This window comes from Aotus nancymaae, unplaced genomic scaffold, assembly GCF_030222135.1.
Source record: "Aotus nancymaae isolate 86718 unplaced genomic scaffold, 86718_ANA_hifiasm-v0.15.2.pri h1tg000019l, whole genome shotgun sequence".
Taxonomy (NCBI): domain Eukaryota; kingdom Metazoa; phylum Chordata; class Mammalia; order Primates; family Aotidae; genus Aotus; species Aotus nancymaae.
The window spans coordinates 54,999,492-55,023,358 of NW_026988431.1; the positions used below are offsets into that span (position 1 = coordinate 54,999,492).

Sequence of the window (23,867 nt, forward strand, 5' to 3'; positions counted from 1 at the left end):
CAAGTAAGTCTCTCACCTCAGCCACCCTAGTAGCTGAGATTACAGGCAAGCACTATAATGCAAATTCTTTTTTGTATTTTTAGTAGAGATGGGTTTTCACCATGTTTGTCAGGCTGGTCATGAACTCCTAACCTCAAGTGATCTACGTGTCTTGGCCTCCCAAAGTGCTGGGGTTACAAGCCTAAGACATCAGGCCCAGCTAAGATGGTTTTTTTTTTTTTTTTTGGTTTTGGTTTTTTTTTAATTATACTTTTAAGTTAAGAGGTACATGTGCAGATCTGCAGGTTTGTTACATAGGTATACATGTGACATGGTGGTAGTTTGCTGCGTCCATCGCCCTGTCATCCACATTAGGTATTTCTCCTAATGTTATCTCTCCGCAATCCTCCCACACCCTGCTATTTCTCCCCTAGCCGCCACCCGCTAGACCCCATTGTGTGATGTTCCCCTCCCTGTGTCCATGTGTTCTCATTATTCAATACCCACTTATGAGTGAGAACATGCGGTTTTTGGTTTTCTGTTATTGTGTCAGTTTGCTGAAAAAGGATTATAAATAATTCTGTTATAAAGACACATGCACATATATATTTATTGTGGAACTGTTCGCAATAGCAAAGACTTGGAACCAAGCCAAATGCCCTTCAATGATAGACTGGATAAAGAAAATGTGGCACATATATACCATGGAATACTATGCAGCCATAAAAAAGGATGAGTTCATGTCCTTTGCAGGGATATGGATGAAACTGGAAACCATCATTCTCAGCAAACCAAGCCAAGACAGTTTTAAGAGCAAAGTTGGAGGATTTACTCTAATGATTATAAAAATCAGATAGTTGATATAATGAATACAGTAGGATATTTATGCAAAATAAAATACGAACAAATTAAATGGAATAAAAATCAAGTAGTGCATACATATATAACTATAAGAAAATATAGCACTTCACAGAATTCTGGAAATACTGGCCTTTTCAATAACTAATTTTAGGAGAATTATATTTTTCCTATGAAAAAAATGTTGGCTTGTACCTAACATGGTACATGTTATTTCCAGAGGAGTGTCCGTCTAAATGTGGAAGGTAAAATGAAATCTTTTAGGAGATATAATACCTTCATTATAATAAAGGAGATAAAACTGTCTAAAACAGGATATGAATTGTTTAAACTATTAAGGGAATAATTGGTAAACTGAATTTTAAGATTAAGCCTTTTCTCATCAAATTTTATCATTAAGAGAGTTAAAACACAAGCCAGAGAGTGGGAGAAGATATTTGCAGTAGATTTTTCTAAGGAAAAACTTATATACAGAAAAAACATTTTTTTAAATTCCTACAAGTCATTACCAAAAAAGTACAAAAACAAAAAAACAATTTTACAAATGGAAAAAAATACCACTAGAGAAGCATTTCACAGAAGATATACACTAAATATGTAAAAGATTTCTAAATTTCATTAGACATCAGGGAAAGACAATTGAAAAAAAATTAAACATCATTGCACTCTTACAGGAATTGCTCAAATAAGAAAGACTTTAAATTTTGGATTCATATACAACGTAATTAAGAGTAAATTGGTTCAACCATTTTGAAAACTGTTCAGTCGTATCAACTAAAGCTGGATATACATGTATTATATGACCAAACCTTTCTGTTGCTCAGTGGAAATGTTTACACATGTTTCTAAAAGACATATACAAGCATATTTCTGGCTGCACAATTCATAATAGCTCAAACTGGTAACAATATAAAGTCAAAGACAGTTGCATGACTAATTAAATATGTTATATTTGTGCAATGGAACACTGTACAGCAAAGAGAAAGAATAAATTCACTGTACATCACAGTATGGAAAGATCTCACAGACATAAAATTGAGAACAAAATAGACACAAGACAGTACATGCCATAAGATTCCAGTTGCAAAATATTAAAATAAGCAAAACTATCTTCAGAAAGTAAGTTATAGTTATTGACTGCAGGGTGTAGGAGGGACTTCTGGATTGCTGAAGGTGTTTTTCTTCAGCTGGATAGTAATTATACAGAAGTGCTCAAATTGTGCAAATTCGTTAAGCCATAGAGTTATAATTTTCAAATTTTCAATTGCTCTAGGTTTGCCATATTTCAACAAATTTTGCTATATGAGTAGATAATAAGTGAAAATCTACACTCTTGACTTATGAAAGCCTAATATCAATATTCACTTTTGCCATTTCCCAGACAATACAAGAGCTCGAAATATTTTATGTGTGTTAGTCCTCTGCTTTTGTGCAGAGTTGCTATGTACTTTAAAACAATATATATTTCTTAAGTCTCATGAGGATATTGTTTCCTCTGGATTTATATATTTTAGTTTTTCGCACTCTTTATTTCCTCCTCCAGCACCACGCTCTTTCATTTGCTATCATTTTCTATTTTACTAAAACTATCCTATGGAATGTTTTATTCTGGAATTTTTGTACCACTCTTTTTAGAAAAATATTATTTATGGCCTATGGATTTTACATTTATTCTTGTTTTTATTTACAGAATTTTAGGAAAATCTATGTTTTCAAATTCCCTTTTGTAATGTTGGTATTCATTTTTTATTTTGTTTATTTAAAAGTAATACATACCACCTTACTTGCTCTGCTTTTGAAATTTCTTCTGTGCATATAAATGTAGTTTGCTTTATATTTCTGTCACTTGGAGTTTGTAGTGGTTCTGGAATCTGTGGCAGTTTCATCAGGGTAAAAAAATCTGCCCTCAGATATTACCTCCTTTAATATTCCTTCTATCCCATTGTTCTCTGTTTCTTTTCTGGGAATCCCATAAGCTTTCATTGTTTTCCAAAAGCTTTTCCGTATTTTCCACTTCAAAATAAATATTCTTTAGACTTGGCAAGTTCTTCTGATTAATCTCTCATTTCCTTTGGTGTATCTAACCAATGAAAATGATCTAATAAGTTTATATTTTATTTCTAGAATTTCATTTTATCTTTTTAAAATAATTTTCAGTTGTAGATTGATACTCTTCATCTTCTTTTGTAAGTTCCTGATGTATTAAGCACAGTCATTTAAAAATCCACATCTGGTAACAACGGTGCTTGTGTTTCTTGTGAGTATGCATCTGTCCCTTTTGTCTTTCAATTTTAATTAATTCCTACCTTTTTTACTCACTTTATTATTTTTATTAGATCCCAGTTTTTGTATGTATAAGAACTTATGAATATAAATGTAGGCTCTTAATGATATTATTTTCCCTGAGAAAGGAAAAACTTTTCTTCTGTCAAATACTAACTGTAAGGAATTGAGCTGCTTTCCTGTAAGTCTTAAGCTTTAGTGAGGACTTTCATGTTCTCACTAAAAGAGAACATGAAAATGATTAAAGTTCACGCTTTAATCGCTTTACCTATGGCAGTCTGACTGGAAGCCATTGAAGACCATTAGCTCCCTGTGTTTTTTCCTCATCCCTGAAACTGCTGAATGCTTTGCTTGTTTCCTTGTCTTATCAACTATTGCTTGTTGATCAATTTCTGTCTCTCTAAGACATGGTTTTAGAATTAGCAAATGCCTCAAGGGAAAAATGAACAAGAAATGCCATGTTTCACTTTCTTGACTTTTTTCCATCCAACATGTTATTTTGGAATATATTTTCTGTTCCATCAGTTGGGTTTCTCTAATTCAGGAATGTTAAAAATGCTTTGGTAGTTCCTTTTTATCTTTCTTCATTTTCAACTCATTTCTCTCTACTTGTGTCACTGTCTTTTGTGGTTCTTTGAGTCATCAGTTCACTTTTCAAAAATATCCTTTCTGTTTTCCAACATTTTTATTTTTTTTAATTATAATGATGCAGGTGTGATAGTTCATGCTTGTAATCCTAGCACTTTGACAGGCTAAAGTTTTCCTCTATGATAAAATCCTATTGCATTTTTTCCACTGTGTTTTTATAGATGACTACTCTTTCCTTCTTGTCACTTGTTTCTACAAGTAAAAATCTTTGCTTTTTTTTTTTACAAAGTAAAATCTTTGCTTTTTGGTGGTGGGCTGGTCATATCTGATTAAATGTACCATATTAAATGATATTCTATGTATGGCTTTGACTGTAAAATTGTTTTTTTAATTATAAAAGATAAAAGAAGGACAGATTTTTAATGAATCTAATTAAACAACTGTACTTCCATAAAAGGTGACTCAGTGAAAGATTTGTTTACATGATTTGAGTATTTTTGATTCAGGAAGAATTTGACATCATGTAAAATGGATTTATATCAGTTTGTAGAATAGTATGCTACAGTGGTTCTCAAGCTTTTTGGTATTTACATAACTTTATAACCTTAAATTTTTTTGAAAAATCCAAATAATTTTTGTTTATGTGGAATATATTTATCAATATGTATTATACTAAATATTCAATAATAAACCTAATAAACATAAATATGCAAAGAAAACAGTTATCCAGAACAAAAATACAGTAAAAAGAATAGACTCATTTATAAATTTTGAGAATTTCTTTGTATACCTTAATAGAAAACAGCTGATTCTATCTGCTTTGGATCTATTGCAATATCACATGTTGTATATAGCTTTTGGGAAACTCTCCCATACACTGTTGAGAAAATGAAAGTGAAAAACTGTAAATAATATTTTATTATTATTATGAATATAGTTTTGACTTTGAAGACACTTTGAAAGTGTCTCTAAAACCTCTGAGGGTTAGATAACATAGAAGGAAAAAAAAAAGAATTTCCAGTAGATTTATCAGAAAACAAATGGATATTGATATTCAAAATAATACAAACCACATTCTAAATAACTATAGCTGTCAGGGGAAATTTGGTCACTTGCTTAAGATAATATCTTGTATACCTGAGAAATAATATTTGACTGCCTGTGTATTTACAATAAGAAAATACTGTAGCAGAAGTTTGTCCAACTATATAAAAAGCTTCTTCAGAGGTCAGTAACCTGTGTATGAAAAAAAGATCAACAGAAAGTATTCACTTCAAATTAGAATATCTGTTATCTGGGACAATTCACTAATGGTAAATATATATTATATATATATATATATATATACACACACACACACACACAGATATAACATTTTAATACAGATAATAGAATATAGATTCTTCAAGAACAATTGTCATTTTAATGAAGAAAAGCCAGAGTCTAGTTCTGCATTAATACAATATTTGAAAGTAAAGGATTCATACTCTCCTTTCTAAAACTGATTTTCACATGAACAAACTCATCAAAACTGGTCAAACATTGCCAAAATTGGAGCACATTTGAAAGTGTATTTTCAGAATAAAATATTAGAAACCAAGACAAATGCAATTTATTTCCATCAATTTCCATACACATCGAAGTTTTGTCTTTTACTATACTCTTTTACAGTCTAAACAGAAACTTTAGAATATAACTACTGCCTTTTTCTGAAAATCAAAAATCATCTCATAGTTTTGCATATACTGTTGTATTTCTCTGTTAATATCAATCCTGCTGTAGTTGAAACTACCCATATTAATTATAATTTTAACCAAAGTAAATATCTTCCATTTCACAAAGAAAATGGGGAAGTAGATAAGCAAATAATGTCTGTCTGATATGATCATTTTGCATAGTCAGAAAGTTAAAGGTGCAATGCCTCTTGAATTTTACTTTGGGAGCCAAGACAAGCTGTGCCATCAGATGCTGTTCTCAGGTAATTCAGTGTAATTGTCTGTGATATGAGAATCTAATGAGTGTCTTCATAGAACTTCCCAAGCTGTTAACATATAACTTTTTAAAAGTTAGGAGCATGACTTTATACAAATAAAATACACACGTGTCAAACTTTATTTATGGTATTCATCAGTGACAGAACCAGTAAGTCGTTAAAACTTTCAAAACCTAATTCAATGACAGAGGTTTATTTCACCAAATAATTCACAAAAACTTGTTAATAGCAATAAAACTTTTAAATGTCTCATAACCCTTAAAACTGAAATCCTAAAATCTCTGAGCTTATCTTTTCTACCTGATGAAAGCCTGTATGTTAAAATTTAATTTCACAGATCAGGGCCCTAATAAAATAATAAATAGAATAGTAAAACACAGGTGCATCCTGCTATATAATTAAATAATTCTTCAGTGAGCCTGTTAAACAATGACATTGAAAGGACGTGCAGTTATACACCTGCTTTACTTTCAACTTATGAATTATTTTTTTCTTAAGAAAAGTCATGGTAAAAAGAATCTTGCCACACATAAAAGGCTTAAATAAGGTCACCCAAAGACAGAAAGTAATTCATTGCAACTTTTACAACCTGAGGCCACTCTTGCCAGGTCAGGTGGAGGGAACCGTAGTATACCCCGTGTCAGCTTTTGATTTTAAAAATATAAGCAAGTAGTATTATTATTAACTATTAAAAATATAAACAAGAACACATTTGACCCAATAATATATACTTTAAACCTATTCACAATCAAGCAGGTAGAACAAGATGGCTGAACAGAAGCTTTTAATAATCATCCTTCTCGCAGGAATATAAAAATTGACAACTATCTATTCAAAAAACAATCACCTTCATAAACCAAAAATCAGGTGAGCAATCACAGTACCTGGTTTTAATGTTATATCACTGAACGAAACATTAAAGAAGGAAAGAAAGACAGTCTTGAATCACAGATGCCACCTCTCTCCAATCCACTGTCAGTGGCCCTGTGATGCGGAGAGAGAATCTGTAAGTTTAGAGGAGGGAGAGTGCAGTGATTACACTATAGTGATTCAGTGCTGCCTTGATGCAGTTGAAAGCAAAACTGGGCTGAAGGAAGCTGATGCTTCTGGAGGGTGTATTTAGACCAGCTCCTGAAAAAGGGAAATCACCCTTCCCAGTGGTTGGAATGTGAGTTTTGCCGCCATGACCTAAAGTGCTCCAGGGTCCTAAATAAACCTGAAAGACACTGTAGGCCAGAGGGACTGCAACTCCTAGGCTGGTCTTAGAGCTATGTTAGAGTCAGTGGACCTGTGGGGCAGGCAACCTAGTGAGAACCCAACCTGGCCGCTAAGAGAGTGCTTGTACCACCCCTTCCCCAACCTGGGCATCACAGCTTGCAGCAACAGAAATGACAGCTTTCATCTACTTGAAGAGATTGAGGAGTAAAAAGAACATTGTCTTGTGTCTTAGATACCAGATCAACCACAGAAGGACAAGACACAGATCCTATCCTGCAGAACCGTGAGGCCTCCGTTGCAGGCCATAGTTACCAGAGGGCATTTCTAGATACACCCTGGGTCAGAAGGGAGCTCTCACTGCCTTCAAGTGAAGGACCCAATCCAGGCAGGATTCATCACTTGCCAACCTAAGAGCTCTAGGGCCCTGAATAATTAGCAACAATGCATGGATAATGCAGTGTGGAATGTGGGTGAGGCTCTGAAATGTGCTGCCTTCAGGTGACACCCAGAATATTCCCAGCTTTGGTGGCTACAGTGGGAGATAGCTTCTGCTTTTCTCATGCTGAAGGAAAAGTAAAAGAGATTTTGTCTCACACTTGAGGTACCAGCTTGGCTACAATCGGGTAGAGTACCAAGTGGGCTACTGGGGTCCCTGATTTCAGGACTTGACTCTTAGGATTTCTGGATCTGCCCTGGGCCAGAGGGGAGTCTGATGTCTTGAAATATATGTCCCAGGCCTGGCAGCATTCACCACAAGCTGAATTAAATGCATTTGGGCCTTCAGGGAACTTTGGTGGTAGTCTGGCAGTACTTCCCTTGGGGCTGTGGTGGTTATGGCCATGGTGAGGCACTCCTCTGCCTATGGAAAAGAGATGGAAAAGTCAGAAAAACTTTATTGTATGTTTTGAGGACCATTTAGCTATAACAAAATGAAGCACTGTGTAGACATCTAAGGTTTCCAACTCTAGTCCCAGGCTCCTGGATGGCATTTCTGGACTCTGTGGCCTGGGGAAGTTGCCACCCTGAAAGGAGGGACACAATCCAGGCTAGATTCACTGATCTACTGATTGTAGGGCGCTAGAACCTTGAGCACACATAGGTGGTAGCCAGGTAATAGTCCTTAAGAGAGACTCAGTGCTGTGCTGGCTTCAATTCTGACCAAGTGCCCTCTCAGTGGTGGCCATAGGGGTGCTTGTGACAACCCACCCATGCTCCAAGCAGTTCAACACAAAGAAACAAACTCCATTTATTTGGGACAGCATAAGGGAAGAGAACAAGAGTCTCTATTACACTCCACAGACTTCTTCCAGAACTTATTCAAGACCACAGAGTGGTAGCGTCACAGGTCTGATAGAGCCACAGAGTTACTGGGCTTGGGGTGCTGCCAAGGCACATTCAGCTGATAGCAACACCCAAGTCACTTGGAATACCTGGATAGCTTCCCGAGAAGGACAAATACAAATAAGCCCAGATAGTAAGGATTAAAATAAATACCTGAATTATCAGTGTATAAATACAAATGAATATTCAGAAGCATCAAGACCATCAAGGAAAAATGACCTCACCGAATGAACTAAATAAGGCATCAGGGATCAATCCTCATAACACAGAGATATGTGATCTTTCAGACAGAGAATTCAGGTACCATTAGAATCTCTAAATAGCAGAATTGATTAAGTAGAAGAAAGAATTAGTAAGTTTGAAGACAGGGTATTTGAAAATACATAGTCAGAGGAGACAAAAGAAAAGAGAATAAAAAATGAATAGAGTCAAGACCCATCAATGTGCTGTATTAAGGAGACCCATCTTACCTGCAAAGACACACATAGGCTCAAAATAAAGGGATGGAGGAATATTTACCAAGAAAATGGAAAGCAAAAAAACCAGGGGTTGCAATCCTAGTCACTGATAAAACAGAATTAAAACCAAACCAACAAAGATCCAAAAAACCCCACAAAGGTTATTACATAATGGTAAAGGGATCCATGCAACAAGAAGAGCTAATGATCCTAAATACACATGCACCCAATGCAGGAGCACCCAGATTCATAAAGCAAATTCTTAGAGACCTACAAAGAGACACAGACAACCACACAATAGTGGTGGGAAACTTTAACACCCCACTGTCAATATTAGACAGATCAATGAGACAGAAAATTAACAGGGATATTTAGGACTTGAACTCAGCTCTGGACCAAGTGAACCTAATAGACATCTACAGAACTCTTCACCCCAAACAGCAGAATATGCATTCTACTCAACGTCACATCATGCTTGTTCTAAAATTGACCACATAATTAGAAGTAAAACATGCCTCATCAAATGCGAAAGAATATAAATCACAAGAAAGTCTCTCAGACCACAGTGCAATCAAATTAGAACTCAGGATTAAGAAACTCACTCAAAACCTCACAACTACATGGAACAACCTGCTCCTGAATGACTACTGGGTAAATAATGAAATAAAGGCAAAAATAAATACCTACTTTGAAATCAATGAGAACAAAGACACAATGTACCAGAATCTCTGGGACACAGCTCAACCAGTGTTTAGAGGAAAATTTATAGCACTAAATGCCCACAGGAAAGGCAGGAAAGAGCTAAAATTGACACCCTAACATCACAATTAAAAGAACTAGAGAAGCAAGATCAAACAAATTCAAAACTTAGCAGCAGACAAGAAATAACTAAGATCAGAGCAGAACTTAAGGAGAGAGAGACATGAAAGACCCCTCAGAAATTCAGTGAATCCAACAGCTGGTTCTTTGAAAAGATTGACAAATAGATACACCACTAGCCAGACTAACAAAGAAGAAAAGAAAGAAAAATTAAATAGACACAATAAAAAATGATGAAGGGGATATCATCACTGATCCCACAGAAATACAAACTATGTCAGAGAATACTATAAACACCTCTACACAAATAAACTAGAAAGTCTAGAAGAAATGGATAAATTCCTGGACACATACACCCTCCCAAGACAAAACCAGAAAGAAGTTGAATTCCTGAATGGACCAATAGCAAGATCTGAAATTGAGGCAGTAATTAATTGCCTACCAACCAGAAAAAAGCCCAGGACCATATGAATCAACAGTGGAATTCTACCAGAGGTACAAAGAGGAACTGGTACCATTCCTTCTGAAACTATTTCAAACAATAAGAAAAGAGAGACTCTTTCTTAACTCATTTTATGAGGCCAAAATCATCCTGATACCAAAACCTGGCAGAGACACAACAAAAAAGGAACATTTCAGGCCAACATCCCTGATGAACGTCAACGTGAAAATTCTCAATTAAAATACTGGCAATCCAAATCCAGCAGCATATCAAAAAGCTTATACATCATGATCAAGTCAGCTTTATACCTGGGATGCAAATGTGGTTCAACCTATACAAATCAATAAACATAATCCATCACATAAACAGAACCAATGACAAAAACAACATGATTATCTCAATAGATGCAGGAAAAGCCTTTGATAAAATTCAACACGCCTTCATACTAAAATCTCTCAATAAATTAGGTATTGATGGAAATTATCTCAAAATTATAAAGCTATTAATGAAAAAATTCACAGCCAATAACATACTGAATGGGCAAAAACTGGAAGAATTTCCTTTGAATAATGGCACAAGCCAAGGTTACCCTCTCTCACCACTCCTATACCACATAGTATTGGAATTTCTGGCCAGGGCAATCAGGCAAGAAAGAAGTAGAGGGTATTCAAATAGGAAGAGAGGGAGTAAAATTGTCTCTGTTTGCAGATGACATGATTCTGTTTGGAAAATCCCATCGTCTTAACCCAAATCTTCTTAAGATGATAAGCAACTTAAGCAAAGTCTCGGGATACAAAATCAATATGCAAAAATCACAAGCATTCCTGTACACCAATAATAGACAAACAGAGAGCCAAATCATGAGTAAAATCCTATTCACAATTGCTACAAAGTGAATAACATACCTAGGAACACAATTTACAAGGGATGTGAAAAACCTCTTCAAGGAGAGCTATAAACTGATGAATGGATAAAGAAAATGTGGTATATATACATAATAAAGTACTATTCAGACATTTAAAAAAAAAAGATTCTCTCACTTGGAACAACATGGATGTAACTGGAGGTTGTTATGTTAAATAAAATAAGCCAGGCACAGGAAGACAAACTTCACATTTTCACTTATTCGTGGGAGTTAAAAATTAAAATAATTGAAGTCATGGAGATGGAGAGTAGAAAGATAGTTACAAGGGCCTGGGAAGGGGAGTGGAGGAGTGGAGGGGAAATGAGGATTGTTAATGGATACAAAAAATAGAGTGAATGAGACCTAGTGTTTGTTAACAAAACAGTGTGGCTATAGCTAACAATTATTTAATTGTACATTTAAAAATAACTAAAAGAATATAATTAATAGTAATACAAAGAATAAATGCCTGAGGTGATGGATAACTGATTTACCCTGATGTGATTATTATGTGTTCCATAAACGCATAGTATCAAAATATCCCGTGTCCCTCATAAATATATAAGCCTATTATATACTCATAAAAAATAAAAATTGAAAAAATATTTTTCAAAAAGTAGTTCCTTGATTCTTAAAGTGATGGTATGAAGCAAACAAGACAGGTTTTACACCTCTGTTTTACCAATCATATTTCAATATTGGCCAAAGCATAAGAAAAATATTTTTGCTTACTGAATTGTTTTATGATGAACCACATTGAAATGGCTTCGTTGTCTGGGCTCTATACCCTGGCTGTTGGTCTCAGTCGAGAAGAAATTCAGGACACAGACACACATGAGGAGTGGGGTTTGGAGTGGAAACTTTAATAGAAAAAGAAGAAAAGTGAGAGAAAAAGCTTCCTCATGTTGAGAAAGCCCAAAAGAGTGTCTCCAAGCAGAAAAAAGGACTGGCTGGATTTTATAGTCCAGTTTGAGGAGGCAGTGTCTGATTTTTATAGGGGTCATAGATTGGTTCCATCAGTTAGGATTCCCACATAGTGCACAGGAAATGATGGTCACCCCACTCTAATCTCATTATGCAAATGAGCATTCTGGTTTATCATCACCATCCTGTCTGCTTCTTCTTGTACAAGTTGCTGACAAAGAGAAGAAAAGATGGAGCTGCCGTCTTGAACACAATTGATACAACTGCTGGTATCTGTCTGCAGCTCCATTTTACAGCCTGCTCTTTGTTAGAAGAAAAAAATAATTTGGGGCTGCTTTTTATTAAAAAGAAATCTTACCAAGGATTCCCATACCCTTACTATCTACCTGAGTAATTTCTTCTCAACTCCTCTATCATCCTCCAGTCTGGAGTGGTAAACCTAACTGCTGTTAGGGATGTTGGACAATTACTCTTTCTGTCTACTTTCTGCTGAAAAGCAGTGTCATGTGGGGAACAGCAGCTAGGGCTCCTCCTAGGGTTGATTTAAGGGTCCCCAGAAGAAAGGCAAATTGCCACAAATTATTTAGCCAAAATGATGACTCAAAACCGATAAGTTTTCATTAGCCTTTATAATTATATGAAAATCTTGTTCAGAGCCTAATTTTATCCTTACATTAGTTTATTAATGTTAACTCCAATTTGTTTAAATGAAACTTTATAGATGATTCCATCTTCTTTTAGCCAATTTTACCAAGAAGTGAAATCGTTACAAATCCTTCATAACCCTTTTACTAAAGGGCAGATTAGTATCTTAAGACCTTCTTGCTGTGCTTTTATTTCAATGCTCAATTTATTGAAAAGATCATAAATGCTCTTTTGAGTTTAGTTAATGTTTACACATTTTTGCAAGATTAATTTTTACAGTCTTTCTATGACTTGCTTAAGCCTCTAGCTCTATCTTATCAAATTTAACATAATCCTCTATCCCAGGGCAAAATTCACATTTCTATGCTTTTTTATAAACTTGTACTAAAAAACATTTTATTGTTTTTATGTGCCTTGCATGTAAAATTGTTTAGTGATCTCAAATATGTGTTGCACTTTTAGCAAGTTTATTTTTGGTGAAAAACCTTGTTAGTAAGCAATTTTAATTATGCACCAGGTGTAGAGCCTAGGACCCAGACAGAAGTGCAGGTAAGATCTGACTCCTCAGTGTCCAGCTCCAAGTGTCCCAGGCCTTACCATCTGTAAAGCAGGCAGAATAAAACCTTGGAACTTTTAGCAAACCTAGTATCTAAGTTTTATGATTTAGACCACCTGTTTGCATTTTGATGACATTTGTGTTTTACCAAATGTCCTTAAGACTGCTTTTATTTCTTAAAGTCACATGAACTAAGAAATATTTGGTTTAAGTGTTTATTTTTCTTTAAGCCAATCAATCAGAGCTCTTTTTATCCACATTACAGCCAACACATATATAGCAACACAAACAGACAGAAGATTCAGCACTTGTAAGATTTTTCGTTTACCAGTTTTTTAATTGGATTATGGGGTTCAGGGTGGAGCCCTTGGAGGAAAAGAGCCAGGACATCATGTATTTTTAGGGCCTAATAGGCAGGCACAGCTGAAGGCAAAGACAGATCCCTAAAATTAAGGGTGCCATTTTATACTTTATCTTGGGTCCCCGAAAGGAGGGAGATACTATGGGAGAGGACAGTGTAGTGCTTCTACCACGCACTTCACTGCAAGTCAACACAAAGCCAGTCAGCCTGTTTTGTGATTAGCTCACCTCCCATGAAATTCTCATCTCTCGGTGGGGGGTGGGGATGTTTTCATATCTTTCAGGTGGCTGAAAGCATGCTTCTCTGATTTATAACCACTATTAGCCATCCCTTAATGTGTATTTTCTACCTAGTTATAAAACACCAAAGGTCTGTCATAATGTGAAGTAATTTGATACCCCCAAAACTCAAAATGGTCAGATAACACAATGCATAAAAGAACAAGAGCCTTTGATTTTGTGAGGACGCTATCTGCTTTTAATTTGGGGCATTTATGAGAAAAACTGTTTTTTTGTTTTGTTTTGTTTTCCCCGAAACAGTGTCTGTGGCACCTCCTCCGTTTTCCCATGGAGTCCCAGGCTACCAGAGGTTATTTTAGGGAAACTGTGCATGCATTAAGTGGCCAAAAAGAAAAAGAAATACAAGAAGAGAAAAACATAAAGGTCTTTAAAATACACCTGTAACTTGAATAACCACTTTCAATTAAGCTGAGCGCTTGTTGAGAAAATCCTTTTAAATCCCTTGTTACTCAACTTTAGCCATGCCAAGCAGTTTTAAGATTTTGTCTTTCAAACTTTATAAAAAGTAACTTCACAGGTGAAACAAATTACTATTAATTAGGTTATGAATTAACCCTGAGTGTACAAGGTATTTTCAAAGGGGTGCTAGGCAGCTTTTGAAATTATCATTGCCAAATTGTGACTGAGAAAATGAAAGTGATCCAACCCAAACAACTTCATTTTGTTTGTAGCCACCAAGCTGCTCTTGCCCATCCCTGGGCATAGGCTGAACCAACTTTGGGAGGAGCCTGGTTTACAGTTTATAATCTAAAACAAAGATGACAACAGCCTCTTATTAAAATATACTTTCCTCTTACCTGGGAACCAGACCAAGAAACTAGCCATAATATTAGAAACCATGACTTAGGAGTCACCCAGCGGGAGGCTACAAGATTTTTACCCTCCCTAAACTGCTCTCAAGATCAGTGCTTAAGATATTTTGTAAACCCTGCCCTTGACCAATCAGCTGGCACCACCCAGATGGACAAACTGGCTTATCTGATTTTGTGATTCTGACCCAGGAACTGACTTAGTAGGAGAAAACTGCCACCATTGTAAAATGGCACAGACTAAAACAAAGTATTGCCATGTGATTACAGGTCACGTTCTCAAGGACATGAAAAAAATGGAGGCCTATAGCCGAGTGTGTTACTGGCAATTTTGTTGGATTGGTTCACACAGCAGGTTTATGGGGTCCTGAACCTGCATCCTAACCTAAGATATCCTTTCTTTGACAGAAAGACATGCAAAGTAAACCAAATTGTCTACAGCTTAAGACCAACCTCACAAATCCTTTTTCATCAAGTATAACTTTACAGATAATATAAACAATGATTCTTATTATCCCTTTTACTGGTTTGCACAGGAGCAGAGAAGCCAAAAGCTTGACTGGTAAGAAATTTTTACCCTTTTGCCACATATTATGGTCCTGGATTCCCTTTTCTCTGACTCAGCTCTAAGCCAAGCATGTTCAAGTTTGGAAAACTGACATTTCCTAGTTTGGAAGAACATTATTATTATTATTAAAGCCATTTTAAACTGTGAAAGAATGAAAAACACCATAGACCTGAGTTAAATTATGGAAAGTTTCTACATACCTGTCAGGTTGTCAGAAAATTGGCCTAAGCCTCCTTTTATTCACCTGAAGTCCTGTAATGAGAAGGGATACTGAAGGGGCCCCAAATAAGGAGGATCCTCAGGTGGCTCCCTAGAAGTTGCCTCTCTAATTTTGGAAACATTCTCTTTGGGCCTGCTCAATATGATTGCTAAAATAAGCTGGATTTATCTTACAACACTTGCAAAAATTTGGTAAAAACGCCAAGACCTTGTGCAAAAGAAAATGAGTCGCTGTTCTCTTCAAAGTTCTGAGGTTAAGGAAGTTCCAGTGTTTCAGAGTGTACTCCAGAGATGTGCGAGCTGAAGATAATCTGCTTCTCATCTAGAAGGAGAAATGTGAGAAGGCATCCCTTTAGTCTCCTTCTCTTCCACATGTGACCCAGGGTGGAGAAGAGAACAGTGAAGGCATTTCCAGGAATATTTTTCCTCCCTGGTCTCTGGGTCCCAGCTCCCTGTTAAATGTGCTGCCCATGGCTGAAGGCATGAATCTCCAAGCCATGGAACCAGAGAAAGTAGACTTGTGGGCTGAATCACGCTTACCCAAGTAGCCCTAGTTTTCTGCCTGTTTTTTCCCTGTGACTTCCTAGACTTGTGTGACCTGCCTAGCTCCCAAAAACATGGATCTCCAGAGAGACTGTAATGGTTGCCTTTGGGCAAGGCTTCTTTAACAGAGGCAGTGTGCAGGATTACCTGCTGTTACAGTTTGTGTTAAAACATTTACCCTTAGAAAAATGGTTCCAGTTAACTTCTGAACTTAAAATTCCCTTCCTATGTAAGTACTGTTCTAATTGGAGACAGGCTTGGTGTCTTACAAGAATGTAGGGACCAAATGGTAATTTTCTTCCTGTTGAGACAGTATCAGAACTAAAATTTGGCTATGGAGGACATTTTACTTCTAACTGCTAAAGATAGAACTTTCCCATTCACAGAAGGGTCTTAGCGCTGGATTTCTAGTGGCACAAAAGAAAGCTGCAGTGTATGACAGAGGACCAGTAATGTGCCTCATAAAGAGGATTTCTATTTCTACTATAGAAATACCAAGTGCTTGCCGGATAAATGGTAGAGAGCAAAAGCTTTTCGAGTTACTTCCTGCCTCGTTTGCTGATCTTTCCTAACAGACCTGTTTCCCTGAACTGTAAAAATTCCTGTACATTGCATACACAGAGAGATTAGACATAGCAACCGTGGATAGAAAAGAAGGAAAATTAGGTGACAGGATAGCTAGAAAAGAGCCCTGAGATCAAAGGAGATTTGCTCCATACTTACCATTCCTGTGTTTCTACCTTTGGTTTTCATCTGGATCCCAGGCAAGAGCCCAAAATGAAACAGCTCTGTTGTCTGCGTTATACACCCTGGCTGTTGGTCTCCGTCAAGAAGGAATTCAGGACACAGACACACAGGAGTGGGTTTTGGAGAAGAAAGTTTAGTAGAAAAAAAAAAAAAGAAAAAAGAGAAAATGCTTTTTCATGTCGAGAAAGCCCAAAAGAAGGTCTCTGAGCAGAAAGAAGAACCAGCTAGCACGAATGCACCAAGTTTTATAGTTCAGTTTGAGGAGGCGGTGATTTACACAGGGCTCACAGATTGGTTCAATCCGCTACGATGTCTACACAGTGCACAGGGAAGGCTGGTCATCCCACCCTAATCTTCTTATGCAAATGGGCATTCCAGTTTATCGGCAACATCTTGTCTGCTTCTTACAGTACAGATGGCTGACATAGAGAAGGGAAGATGGAGCTGCCATCTTCAACATGATCTGCCGGTATCTATGTCTGCAGCTTGACTTTACCGGCTCCTCTGTTAGAAAGGAAAATAATTTGGGGCTGCTTTTCATTAAAGGAAAAGCCTTACTGAGGACTCCCATGCCCTTAGTAGCTGCCCTAAGTAATTTATTCTTAAATTATGAAAATAAAAACCTCAGTAATATATTATAAAAAAGTATTACATTCATCTATGAATCTATTAAAAAGTTATTTTTAAATAATCAGTTATATTTCATAGAATGATGTAATCTTTAAGTCACATTTAAATTTAAAAATTTCTTAAGCTGAGAACAAAATCCTGAACAGATTTTAAAACTTTGTTTGCCCAACACATTTTGCCACTTACATAGACATTATTTTAACCCCCTGCCATGTAACTGATCCAATTATAATTAGCTGTGATTCCTGGGAATTGGAGAGCTCTTATTCTCCTCGGTATTAAAATCTTCTCCCTGTTTTTATTTAGTGAAATTATCAATGTCCACCCATAGAAACTCATTTTAGGTTATATATGGCAGCTTCTATGAGGATAGAATTTTCATTTGACCAATTACATTTTAAAATTTTTCTATCATAACTATTATATGTGTCTCATATATATTTCATATATAGTTTGACACACACACACACATATATATATATTTATAGTAATCTGCTATGCAATAACAAGTGATGTGTTTCCAGTACAATTCTCTACAAATACGGGTTACTTTGTATTTTCTACATTTTAAAAGATTATTTAAAATAGAGAAATAATAGAATTATTAATTCAGATTGTTCATTTATAAAATAATGTTTAAATATATTTCATCGATTCTTATTTTATGGTATTCCTAAACTAAAGAACAACTACAAGACGAATTTTAGATAAAAAGACAATTTATTTTATCTTTTTCAAAGGGTTCTCAAAAAGTAAAAAAATAAACATTGACAAGAAAACAAATACATTTTGAAGGAGCAAATACTCAGCAATTCTCACCACATACTAGGTTACAATTAGCCTGTTCATGGTAGCAGAAGAGAAGTCTCTTTCCACATAATTATGACACTTACAAGATTTGTCATACAGTACTTCTGCCAAAATTAGGAATGAAGCTGTTCCTATTAGGGAGTAAATGACAAAAAATGTTTCAGGTTTTATCTAGTGACAGAGCTAGAGAGGTGCCATAATCCGAATGTGTCCCCAAAACTTCATGTGTTAAAAATTAATTAACAATGCAACAGTGTTGGAGGATGGAGGCTTTTGGGAGCCGATGAGGTGTGACGTCATGAATGGATTAATGTCAGTATAAAAACACCCCATGGGAGTGGTGGATTCACTCCCTAGCCTTTCCACTTTCAGCCATGTGAGGATGCAGCAAAACAGCCCTCACCAGATTCTAGCACTTTGATATTGGACTTCTCAGGCTCTAGACCTGTGAGAAATAAATTTCTGTTCTTTATAGATAACCCAGGCTGTGGTATTGTTACAGCAGAACACACACAAAAATAGACAAGAAGGTCACCATGGGCTTGTTTGTAATTTTTATTTATGTCACTGGACAAATAAAGGTTCAAATGTGGGTTTGACTGTGAGTTATGGTATACATTTAGAGAAAGGGTGATATGTCAGTTTTGTTTTCAGAGTGCTAAGTGTGACTGCTTGAGTACCAACTATATCCCTGGTGGTAGAAATAATGTTTAGAAAAGTTGGCACACCATTGATATTTACAGCTATATAATAGTATAAGATTACTTTGATGGAGAGTAATTGTAGATAAACAAGAGAGTTCCCAAGACCAACCCCTGGAGCAATTCATCATGAGGAGGAACCAGCCAAAGTGATTGAGAAAGAATCTCCAGTAATGTGAGAGACTGATCTTTAAGGCAGGGAAATAAAGAAAAGTGTGTAGAAGAAGAAGAATTTCTATTATTAGTGAGTAGTGATTAAGTCTGATCCTAGAGTACAATCGGGGTACATAACAGAAAGAACAGATTATCTGGGAATTTGTCTAGAAGAGAAAAATGGCTTCACTAAATTTTTTGTTGTTGCTTTGTTTTTAAGTAAGAAATGCTTTCATATCATGTTTAATAACTATATACCTCTATTTAATCATTACAACAGTCACAACAATGAGATTTCTGACCTGATTTAATCCAGATAACAAACAGTTTAAGACTCAGTGATTTGTCCCAAGTTATACCATTATTAAGTGAATGGCAGGGCTCAAACTATAGTTTGATTTCAGCTGTGGGTCTTCTAATTATTGCTAATTGAAAGTGCAAACCTCTGGTTTTCAATCCTGGGAGCTATATGTGGCAATTTTAAAATTTGTGGCTCACATATCACTGCAGGACGTTCTAAATTAATGGGTTTAATTAATTGGATTAATTCTAGAGTATCTTCATTGGAAAAACCACTTTTCTAGATATTTCTAGAAAATTGATATTTTGATATTCTGCTTTTGCTAAAGTTCATTGCAAGAAAACCATGCTAGACTTTCTGAATCAGAATCTCATAGGATGGAGTTTGTGAGTATTGATTAAACCAGCTTCCTAGACGATGACGATTTTTAATTATACAACAGATTTCAAAATGTTGCAGCAAACAGACTCCCCCAAATTAGTGCATATTAAAATGATCTGGGAACATTCAAAAAATCTGGATGCCCAGGTTATACCAAGGGGATGGGGACCAGTTATCAGTAGGATTTAAAGCTGTAAAGCTTTCCAGGTGATTTCAAAGTGCAGCAAAATTTGGGAACCACTGGTATAAAAACTCCAGCAAGATGAAAAAGTGATGCTGATTATGTAAATTGATATTATGAAGTTATTAGTGTGAAACTATCACTTGACTATAAAATGACAATTTCATACCATATAATTTAAACTACAATTGGGTCTATGAATATTTTGCAGAAGAATTTATTTGCCTTTCATTATATATTTTGCAAAGACCATATCTTTGTTCTAGAGAATAAAGACAATAGTAAAGTTTATAGGCAAAAAAATCACTTCAAATTGAATTCATTTTTTAAGCCTCACTTTAACTTTGTTTTTTAGTCTTGAAGTTTGGCAGAACAGAGTTTAAAACCATTTCATCTCCCTTTTCATCTGCAGATGACAACATTGCACTGGAAGTTTGCAGTTATTTTTTTTTCAGTTTCAATTTATTTTATTGAAGTTAAATTAACTGCTCCGATTAGTAGGGACATTTTGAATACTTTGTCTTTTGATTTTAAAAACATATTCCAAGGTCGAATTCATGGCAAGTAAACTAATTGAGCCCAGAGAAATTGAAAATGATGAGAAGAATTGGTTTAGTCAAATGTTACATAAATTTGCCCCTAAGCATCCTTTTGCTAATAAATCCAGAGTTTACACTTCTGCTGCAAACCTGCCCTGAATGAGTTAGCATAATGAAGATGCTTTCATGTTAAGCAGTAATGTCCCTCTGCTAGAGAAGCCTCTTGACTCTCTGATAGGCTGGAGCAGACCCAATTTATTCTACTACTGAACAAGTCAGGGTTTGACCTGTTGTTTGGAAGATGCTGGTGAGGCACAGGTGAAACAACCTAAAACTTAAAACATTATAGAACCATAAGCATTTATCATGCTTATGCTTTTTCAAATTTTAAAATATTTTCAACAATAAACTTTAATTCCTAAGTATTAATGCAAATATGTTGACAGGAGGAATGGTAAAATGACCTGATTTAACTATATGGTTCAAAAAATATATGTAAAATATCATTATCTTTATTTGGATTAGTGATTCACTATAAATTTTCATGACTAAACTTACATTTTCAGAAGTCCCACCTAGGCACTAATTATATATATTTTTTTGATATGTATTTTGAGAAATAGAAATATAAGCAAAAGAAAAAAATAGAGGGATAAATGAAAGTATTTAATGATTAAAATACACAATATATTGTTTTATTTTACCTTTTTTCACTTCTAAAATAGTTTTAAGCTTTTTAAAATATGATGTAAGTTTTTATTTTTGATTATTAGTTTATGTTTCAAATACTTTGGGATCCTGTTTAGTCAAAATTCCATTTTGTTCTCATTACCTCCTTTTGTATTTGGAAATTATATTTGCTACTCATGAGGAAAATAATTTTTAAACAGTCATTTCAGATGTAAGGTATGTGTAAAAGCTTTGCCTCATTTAGTGCAATATATTTTTCTATTATTATATTTTGAGGCATTCTTTAAATAGTGGAATAACATATTAAAGTTATTATTTTTAAGTATTACTCTGTATCAGGCATTTTTCTAGGCATTTTAAATTTGTTATTTTACTTCATCTTAATCTTCTAATGAGATTTTTATTTCTAGTTTTTAGGTGAGCAATTAATGCTCAGAATTCATGTATTTTGTTCAGATATATCAGGTAAATTGCATAACCTAGCTTTGAACAAACATTAATTTGACTTGAATGTCCATGTTTTCCCCTCTAACAGAAACAGGAAATTTTGTTAAATGTGTAGGAAGGTGTGGAAAGTAGAAAAGCTCATGTTTAAAGTTTTCTTGTTAAAGAGTAAGTGTGCTAATAACTTTGTTAAGCCCTATCCTATGTAGCTGTTAAACATGCCGTGCTTACAGGCATGTAGTATACTCTATGTCCTTTTACTTTAACCAAAATATCTGTGCTGGATGTGCTCACAGGCATGTCCCAGCTCTCCATTGCTTTTACCTGTTTAGAAAAGTTTTAAGTTATTTGCCAATCGGGAGGTTAGATTGTGAGATCTGGTTCCAGCCAATGAAGATCAGGCATAGCAGGAAGAATGACCTTAAATACGTAAGGAATAAATGTTTGTGTATTCCCTTTGTTCTTTGTACTCTCTTGGCAAGATGGCTAGTGAGAGTACCTTTCCTGCAGTCCAGGAAGTAAAGATTGCTTTGCTGAAAGATCCTTTGTCTCAGTGCTAATTTTTCTTTGTGGCACCAAACATCTATTTCCAACAGAAGATTCCAAAGAAATAATGAATACTAATGATTTATTACTGGAGATAAAATATAGAATGCTAAATGCAGCAATTTTTTAAGTAAAAATATTGTCTGAAGGGTCCCAAATGTTAAATTCACATATTTTCATGGTAATAAGTAACTACTTTGTTTGTGTGTACATACAAGTGGATGTTTGGGAATTCAATGCAAAATATTTAACTTGACACAAACATTTTATCAGTGCAGTGGCTGCCTTTTTAACAGCCAAACAGAAAAGAACACCAAGTTATATAAATTTTGGTGACTGCGTCATCAAAAAATGCAATTCTGAAGAGATGTCAGTACCTCCTTTTTGCTAACCTGATATGGAAATTAAAAGCAGAAAGAGAATATGCTACCTTTATGGATCATATATCTAGTTTACCTTTGTTTTGCCAAAATCCCAAAAAGGTAGCATCTGGATAAAATAAAACTCGCTGTGAGGCTTTATCTGGCTAAACAGAGAAGCATCTGATGGAGCTGGCAAATGCTATGCCTATTCCCTCTTTGGAAACACATGACTTTTTTTCTGTTATTGACCTTGGGGATGTCAAATAATTTTAAATTCTTGGTTGCTGGAATCAGCTATTGTAGAAACATATACATGCATAGGTTTACTAAGGAACTTTGATGGTCAGAAGGCACCTTACACAGATGATACAAGTCGCTTTAAGTATTATTTGTTTAATTACTGCACCAGGGTTCAGAGAGATTTTGTATTAAATTTCTGAAGCTAAGGTCATCAATACTTTATCCAACTTAATACCATCAATATTTAAAGAAAAAAGGTTTCTACAGATTTGTAGATTTAAAAGCAGGTTGTATTTGTTATATGGCTATGATATATAGTGGCCAACATAATATATATGTGAACCAGGTTTGTAAGATCCATGATCTAATTGAACTTACATTTATTAAAAGGATAACTGACCATATATACATAAAATATAAACAAGATAACCCCTGTCTGTTATTACCATGAAGTTAGTAAGAAAGGTTATTTTGTATAAGATGATCATTAAAGGGCCCTATGAAATATGATATCTGATCTGAGATCTGAAAGGTTAAAGCGACTCCTCCAGTTATTAACACAGTAAGATGAGAAAATGCTTGACATTTCTTATGGCAAATAGGGAGCAAGTTAGGAAAGGTGTAACATGAAGGAGAGACAGAGATAAGGGCTCTAGTATGAGATGAAGTTGGAAAGAAGGTCAGAGACCATCACGATAAGCGTTGTAGGCTAGGTCATAACAGTTGGATTTTATTTTGAGAGCATTAAAGTTTTTAAGCAGGGAAACAAAATCATTGATTTATACATTTTAAATGTTACCTTGATTGCTGTGTGGAGAATTTACTCTTTGGATTGTAAGTCAGTCAAGGAAACACATTAAAAAGCTATTTCAATAATCCAGAGATGATACAATGACAACGGTTAACATAAAAGAAGATGAATTTGAGACATACGTATTTAGGAAAAGTTGGAGGGATAGATAAGATAGGATCTTAGCTAAAGAGAGGATCAAAGAATTTCCTTAATTTTTGTTTTCCAAGAAAAGGGTAAGGATTTACGTACTACACAGTGTTTTACACAGTATAGAAAGGTAGGAATATAAAAGTTAGAGATTTAAGAAAATAGAGAAGAGTGAGTACTCTAGTGATGTAGTATTTTTAAGTTCAAAAAGCATCTGGAGCTTAGAGAAGAGTTCATTAGAGGATTCAAAACAGAACCCCCTAATCAAAGTCAGCACACAATAGAGAGAATAATGTAAATAGTATTGAAAAGTAGTGGCCAGAGAGTAGAAAGAAAAGCAGGGCACAGTCTACTGCCTAAAAATTCAAGAGAAAAATGTTTTATGATGGATGGTC

At 35.2% G+C, this 23,867-nt stretch overlaps 1 long non-coding RNA gene across 1 annotated transcript; it reads right to left on the minus strand.

The window, feature by feature from the left end:
• Positions 1–5,069: 5,069 nt before the first annotated feature.
• LOC135275860 (uncharacterized) lies at positions 5,070–16,845 on the minus strand. The gene is made up of 3 exons (XR_010343422.1): positions 16,531–16,845; positions 15,246–15,586; positions 5,070–7,778 (listed from the first exon to the last, which is right to left on the minus strand). It is a non-coding gene; the product is annotated as an uncharacterized LOC135275860 (long non-coding RNA).
• Between the last annotated feature and the right edge of the window lie 7,022 nt (positions 16,846–23,867).